This window comes from Nansenia antarctica, assembly GCF_963989245.1.
Source record: "Nansenia antarctica genome assembly, chromosome: 8".
NCBI lineage: Eukaryota > Metazoa > Chordata > Actinopteri > Argentiniformes > Microstomatidae > Nansenia > Nansenia antarctica.
In genome coordinates this window covers 15,770,275-15,777,703 of record NC_137678.1, presented here as the reverse complement: position 1 = coordinate 15,777,703, position 7,429 = coordinate 15,770,275, and the positions used below count along the sequence as shown (strand labels likewise).

General features: G+C 44.3%; 1 pseudogene across 1 annotated transcript in view; it reads left to right on the top strand.

Moving 5' to 3' along the window:
• LOC308163919 (testis-expressed protein 11-like) overlaps positions 1-2,739 on the top strand; it is a 19,727-nt pseudogene extending 16,988 nt beyond the window's left edge. The window contains exons 26-29 of the transcript in view: positions 1,101-1,209; positions 1,618-1,738; positions 2,213-2,380; positions 2,668-2,739. The product of the transcript in view is annotated as a testis-expressed protein 11-like (transcript). The remainder of the gene's footprint in view (positions 1-1,100; positions 1,210-1,617; positions 1,739-2,212; positions 2,381-2,667) is intronic.
• Positions 2,740-7,429: the final 4,690 nt, after the last annotated feature.

Below are 7,429 nucleotides of genomic sequence, written 5' to 3'. Positions count from 1 at the left end.
ATTGTTATATAGTATTTGTGATATACAGTATTGTTATTGATTGATTGAAAACCTTTATTGTCCCCAATGGGGAAATTTTGTTGTCAAACAGCTCAGTTAGGGCAGACAGAAAACATTCAATAAAATACATAAAACAGTGCAGGTTCAAGTTATATAGTATTTGTGATATACAGTATAGTTCTACAGTATAGTTCTACAGTATAGTTCTACACAGGGCTGGACTTAGGGGGGTGGGGGCCCCTGGGCTTGAGTCATTGTTCGGGCCCCTACCTACACTAAAAATGATAAGCTACAACTACACCAACCAGAACCTATGACCAGAAACACACGTATCCCAATGGAGTATGTTATTGGCATAAAGCACATGAAGAAAAAGCAAGTGTTAGGCCTGAACCAAGCGGTCAAATGTGGCAGAACCCCAGAACAGACGGACACAGAGACAAGGGTGACAATAATATTTTTTTTATTTAATAAAGACAGACAAAATAACAAACCTACACTAACAGGGCCTACGTGTGGGTGCCTGAGACGAAATGTAAGTGAGGTGTGTATTGGACAGCTACAGTATGTGTCTGGGCGCGAGTGTCTGAACTCATGAAGCATCTACGACTGGTTTGAAAAACCCAGTAAGTTTTGGAGTTTTTCTCAGTGTCTCCCTTTCGCGTTCCACTTTTTCATTTTTCATTTTTCTTTTTTGCGCTCCACTCTCGTAATTCCTCCTGTCCGCCATGATCATGACATTGACAATCGCTCCACCAAAGATGATGCCCCTGCCCTGCGCGTGACGCGTCGATGTAAACCTCTCCATTGGCCTAAATATACAGTATAATTAAACAAATTAAAACACGTCATTCATCAGAGCGTCCAGTAGGAATAGTGATAGGGGCTGTATTTCCATGCCCGCGGGGGAGGGGGGGGGGGCTGTATTTCCGTGCCCTGCGCTGCGACAAAACAAATTTTTCCAATTTGAACGTAATTTATGAATTCAAAATCAAAGAGCAAATATTTATTCATACATTTGGATTTATTTTGGGGTAGCCCATGCATAAGTCCGGCCCTGGTTCTACAGTATTGTCAGTGATGTGTGTTGCTGTCTGCAGCCCTGGCCATGGAGCCCCCAGCCCACCTCCCTGGGCTGTGTAAGAAGGCCCTGAGGATCGCTCTGTCTCTGCACAGGAAACAACCCCAGGCAGACCTGGCTCGCTGCAGGTACCCCTCTACACCACCCTGCACCCAAACAGCCTCACTATTCACCATTGGTCCCCCGGACTAGCCTATCAGATAGTGGTATCCAATCAGACTGTTACTGTCACTGAGCTGAGCTCCAGATGTGTGCTGCTCAGTGTGTGTGTGTGTGTGTGTGTCTCTCTCTCTGTGCCCCTCTCAGTCTGTGTGTGTGTGTGTGTGTGTGTGTGTGTGTGTGTGTGTGTGTGTGTGTGTGTGTGTGTGTGTCTCTCTCTCTCTGTGCCCCTCTCAGCCAGTGTGTGTGTGTGTGTGTAATGAGTCACTTGCTCTGTCCTCAGCCAGTGTGTGTGTGTGTGTACTGAGTGTCTCTTCTCCGTCCTCAGCCAGTGTGTGTGTGTGTGTGTGTACTGAGTGTCTCTTCTCCGTCCTCAGCCAGTGTGTGCACCGCCTGATCCAGCTGTCGCTGCCCAGCGGGGTGTCAGAGGTGGAGGCCCGCGTGCTGGATGAGGTGTGGGCGTAATACGAGGAGGCCCTGTCAATCATCGCAGGCGCAGTGAGTCAGCACCAATCACACGCCACCGCCCACCCTCCCCACCCCCACACTGTAATTAACCCCCCCACATCCACCCCCTGCCCACAGCTCTGAAAGCATCTCTTGTTTTCTCTCAATGGGCTTTCAGCAACACTTAAATTAGCAGATGCTTCCATTCACCATCCCCTTCCTGCCCGTTTGGATGGTAATGTTCTGTACAAGCCGCCGCTCTGCTGTCGTGCTGCTGGGGCTTTGAAAGGATCAAACGACCTTGAGATTGGATCTGTTAGAACAAAAGAACCGAAGTGCAAAATCGATGAACATCAAATCCCAGATATTTCCGATCGTTCCCTGATCCGATTACGGTCACTCAACCTTTGACGTTCAGACATCCACCCCAGGGTCAGTGGAGGTGTCCCAGGGGTTCTAGGGTAAGTGGAGGTGTCCCGGGGGTTCCTAGGTCCATAGTCTCTCTGTGTCCCTCCCTCTCTCCAGCCTGAGGACCTCCCTGAGATGGAGATCCTGTGGCTGCTGACCCGGGCCTGGAACACCGGCATCCTGCTGTACAGCCTGGCCCAGTACCCCGAGGCAGAGCGCTGGTGTGGCCTGGGCATGAGCTTCCTGTGCCACCTGGGCTCCCTGCAGGACAGCTACCAGACCCAGGTACAGGAGAGGGGAGTGTGTGTGTGGGGGGGGGGACTAGTGGGAGGGATGGGACAGCAGTGGTGCGTGGCAAAGGCTAAGTCATTAAGTCATCCTTCTAGTCAAACGAGAGGTCTCTAAGGCCTCTCCTGAAATACACACAATACAGACACATTGTTCTTTAAAAGCTAGTTTGGCGTGACTGTACCTGGGACCAGAGATAAAGACACGTAAAACACTGCAATCTAGTGTTCTTTCTCAGTCAGAAAATAGCAGAAGTGTATTTATTTCTCGTTGTCTTCCTCCAGATGTCAGGCCTTTACAGTGAAGTGCTGGACCGACTGGACAAAGCCAAGAAGAACCTGGTCATGGAGGAGTGATCTGCTGTAGTGTTCTCCATGTGGTGGACAGGGGTGTGGGCCTGTCTCTCTGCCCCTGTAGAATGTGTCTTGGGGGGTTAGTCTGCTCCACCGGGACCCCCTGCCTCACCCCTTCTGTACCGGTTAATAAGGACTCAGTTTGAGTTTTTGCATTTTGTAACTTCTTTGTACTATGTTCTCTTCTCTTATGCCTCCTGGATATCACATTCATATGAATTTACCTGAACATCTCATTTATTATATTGATAATTAAACATCTATAATCAGAAAAGACGCATTTGTGGTTTGAAAGAAACAGAACACATAAAAACCATTACCGAGTCACATATTTTATTATTTCCAAACAAATAAACTTGTCCAGTCCAAAAAAATAAAAAAATAACCCCAAACAAAAAAGTTGGACTGTGTTCCCTCATGACTAGGACAGTGAAGACAGTGTGGCCCAGTGTCCTGATGGGCTCAACCACCTGCAGTGACAGGGAGGAAACCACTGTACAATCAAAGGGTTCATGTTCGCAAGCACTTACTGCACAGGTGTGCTGTCACCTAAACAACTCATCACCCCAAAGGACAAACCAGAACCCCAACCCCAACCTCCCCCCCCCCCTCCCAAAAAAGCTTATGTCATCATGTCTCTCACTGGAACATGGACCCTCATCAATTATACACACACAGAAGCATTCAGGTTCAATCTTGTTATAACCGCAACCTCAATGGAAAGAGTCAAATTAAATCAAGTTCTTTGGGCTTCATTGACATGGCTGGCCGAGGTATGAATACCAGACACATTGTTTTAACAGTCAGCTGTGTTTCAACTTAACACCAGAGAGGACCAGTTCTAGGACTTCTAAAATGACATTATTGATTAACGCTCCTGGTTTCTGGAATATCATCTTGTTGTAGGTTGCTGCCTGCCTGCCTCTCATTTTTCAATATTTTGTACATTGTTTTTAAATCTATAACACCCAGACAAGTTCCACAAGAAAATCACATGTAGACAGGCCCTACTTAAGGGAATTAAATTCCCAACTGACTACAAAAAGTGTTCCAATAGGCAGCTGAAGAGATTTTGTCTATAGAGAAATACCAACATTACGGCACATTTGTATGGAAATTATATCTCAGAATAGCTCAAAGTGTACTTACCTGACATTTGTGATCTATAAAACATGTTTGTCCCAGTTTGTTGTCACACATGCATGAAGCACAGGTGAGGGGGATCTGCTGGGGGCATTATTTACATTTGACAGCTACCACACCCTTTGAAACAGTCTGTAAGCAGTTTATAAATGGCTCTGTTCCCTTCGGTTATTCCCTGAACTCTGGTTTTTGACACAGGTAATGACAGCTGGTTTAGCAGTGGTGCCTGGCAGGTGGGCACACCTGTTCAGAAAATGCCTGCAGGTACAGGTGCTTTGGGGGGTTAGGGAGCAGGGGACCCACAGGGCTAGGTTACCATTTCCTGTGGGCATTAAGAAGATGGTCTGGCTCTGATGGCTGAGGAAAAGAAAAGAAGGGGAAAAAAACTAAACTTTCCTCTGAAAAAGCATAAAAAGGAGGAGGAAAATAAAGTGTTCACAGGTGTAGGGGACCACAGTACTCCTTCTTCAACAAGGCAACATGTCCCCTCACATGTACACAAGTCAACATGTCCCCTCACATGTACACAAGTCAACATGTCCCCTCACATGTACAAGTCAACATGTCCCCTCACATGTACAAGTCACACGTCTCGTCACATGTACAAGTCAACATGTCCCCTCACTTGTACAAGTCAGGCATGTCCCCTCACATGTACACAAGCCAACATGTCCCCTCACTTGTACAAGTCAGGCATGTCCCCTCACATGTACAAGTCACACGCCTCCTCACATGTACAAGTCACACATGTCCCCTCATATGTACACAAACACACAGTGTCAAGATCCGCAAAGGAAGATGGGGCGGGTCATTTCAATCCTGTTGGATCCATACAGCCAACTCATGCAAGGGTTACCACAGAGGTGGTCTTGACAAAGCTTCACCACATCTTAAGAAAAAGATAAGACATAATACATCCGCTTATTAAAATTGTTCAATTGCAAATGCCTTTAAATCACTCAGAGACAACACAGGATGGATTTCAAAATTGTATAGATATACAGAGCATATAGGTTTAATATCAAACCCATCTTTAGTGATCTTTTGGGTGAGGGAGGGGGGGAAGGGGACAATCCAAAACAGGTTATATTGACTCTTTAATTGTTAGAACGACATCCAATTATTGTCATGTTCTACCCGTTTTAAGGCCACCTTCATGGTGGCATACAGGACAGTACCGTGTGACCATTCAATCAGAAGAGAATCATCTTGGAAGGCAGAGAGTGTAATAGGGTGGTCTGCTGCTCAACATGGGTGAGGGAGCTATGGCTGCCCAAATTGGAATCCAATAATTCTTCTTAAAATACACAGGAAAAGGGTTAAAATACAGTGGGTGGGGATAGGATCATACAGAGGTGAGTCTGCGTTTTGTCTATTGCACTCACAAGTTAGGCCTCCGGGAAGTCGGAGGGTAACACAGAGAAAGTAATAATAAAAAAATAAAAATAAACGTTTTTGTTTTTCCTCGTCAATTATTTGTAACTTCCCTCACAAAGTACAGGTAGTAATATGAGAGAGTTAGTATTTGATGTAAGGCAGTTTGGTGTTTTGCAGAGAGCCCAGTTACACATCTCTACCCCCATCCTTTACACAGAGCAGCTAAAAACCACAAGCAAAAAATCCCACAAAAAAAAGAAAAGAAATGAAATCTAACAGCCCTCCAAGTAGACAATTCTAGTGAAGTGTAAAACGTGTAGTTTTTAATATGTAGTAAAATCTCAGTAGGATTTTATCATTTACCTTGTGATTTCATTCATCAGAGCAACGCATCCGGGTACTTTCCCCTCCCGTAATGTCCACGCCCATTTTTGGGTGATAGAAGTGTAGAAGTTTGACTGGCGGTCAATGGGAATTTCTGGTCTTCGCTACTTTAATCCGATACAATAAGAAGACCGTAGTGTTTTTTAGATATTAGGAGCCCAAATCCGATGGCCAGTTAGGCAAACTATTATATAGTGTCATTGCCGATCAATGATCGACGTCGTTATATAGAGAAAATTAATGAAATAGGGGTTGATTTATCAGAGCAGTCATACGTCATCTCCCTGTCATCTGGGATTTGTAGTTCTTCAGTTGATTAAGTGACGTTGAATATACACTGTAGCTGGAGATCATTCACAGCGATCCTGTCCCTATATGAATGTGGTTTTAATGTGGCTTATTTCCCTATCGTTGATGTTGTTGTCATGGCGACGTTAACCGCTAGAGAAAGTGTTGTGTGTTGTTGCTGTCGAGTTCACGCATTAACCTTACACCGGAGAATCAGCTCCTAAATCGCAGATACAGAATGTGTCTTATTTTCTCTAACACACAATATCTACAACTAATGTAAATGTAGTTCTAAGAATAAATATGGACTAACTGTCTGAGCCGTGTTTGTATTACAAATCGGATATTTATATGTAATTGCCCACTTACGTAAATGTGGTATTCTTATATGTATGCACTTTAACTTGCAGACACCCCCTCTTAGTTTGTATTAGTTTTCTCTGAACGGTTAAGACAATGATTAGCAGAGCTGTAGTTCACCGTTGGCAAACCAGGCAGCTCACAGGCTGTAATACATCATATGATTGAAATGATTGATCATTTTTATTAGCCTACCTAACTTTTATATATAACAGTATATTTTATGTTTATTGTCTATGTGTTGTGTATTGTCTATTAGCCTATTGGTTTTAAATTGAAATCTACTGAATGCATGATTTTATTGTCTTTTGAAATATTGCGATCTTTATATAATACTCTAATCTTGCTCTTCGCTGAACATTCCGTCACCAATGAGGTGCTGGGCAAGAACAAAAAGCCCTTCTCTGATGCAGAGGTAGTTAAGGAGTGTTTGGATGGGATAGTTGGGGCTATGTTTGAGGGAAAGGAGAAACAGGAGATATCAGAGAAACTCAAGCAAATACCATTATCCAACTGCACGTCGACCAGGAGAACAGAGTTAGTTGTGGATGACCTAGTAAAGCAGTTAACTGGTGATATCAAGAACACACAGTGCATTTCACTTGCTGTGGATGAGTCAATAGACAGCACTGACAAAGCCCAGCTATATGTGTCTGTGTCAGATAGGCCTATTAAAGCAAGGTCAAGGGGGAATTCTGTGAAGGCTTACTGGGCCTGACCCACTCCATAGCCACACTAGAGGAGAGGACATTTATGAAGCCATCATGATCTTCTGGACAAAGATGGTTACAGCAGCAAATTTGCAGCAGCTTGACCAATGAACATTTGGATCAGTGTCTTCGTCTGGCAATCACACCTTTTGTGCCGAGGTTCAAGCAAATTATTGCAGGTAAACAATCCCACTAGGCTCGAATGTATTTTGACTATCTTGACTGTATGTTGCTTAAAAGTTATAAGTGAGCTGATTAAATGTTATTTTGTTATCACCAGTTGTTCTGGACCTCTGACCTTGAATAAAAATCAGATGCGGACCTTTGAGTAATACGTTTGCGAACCCCTGGTCTAAGGTATGGGTCTTAACCATATTAATCCCATAATTAGGAGACGTGGTAGGTTTTAGTGGTGGGAGAGAGAGAGGCAT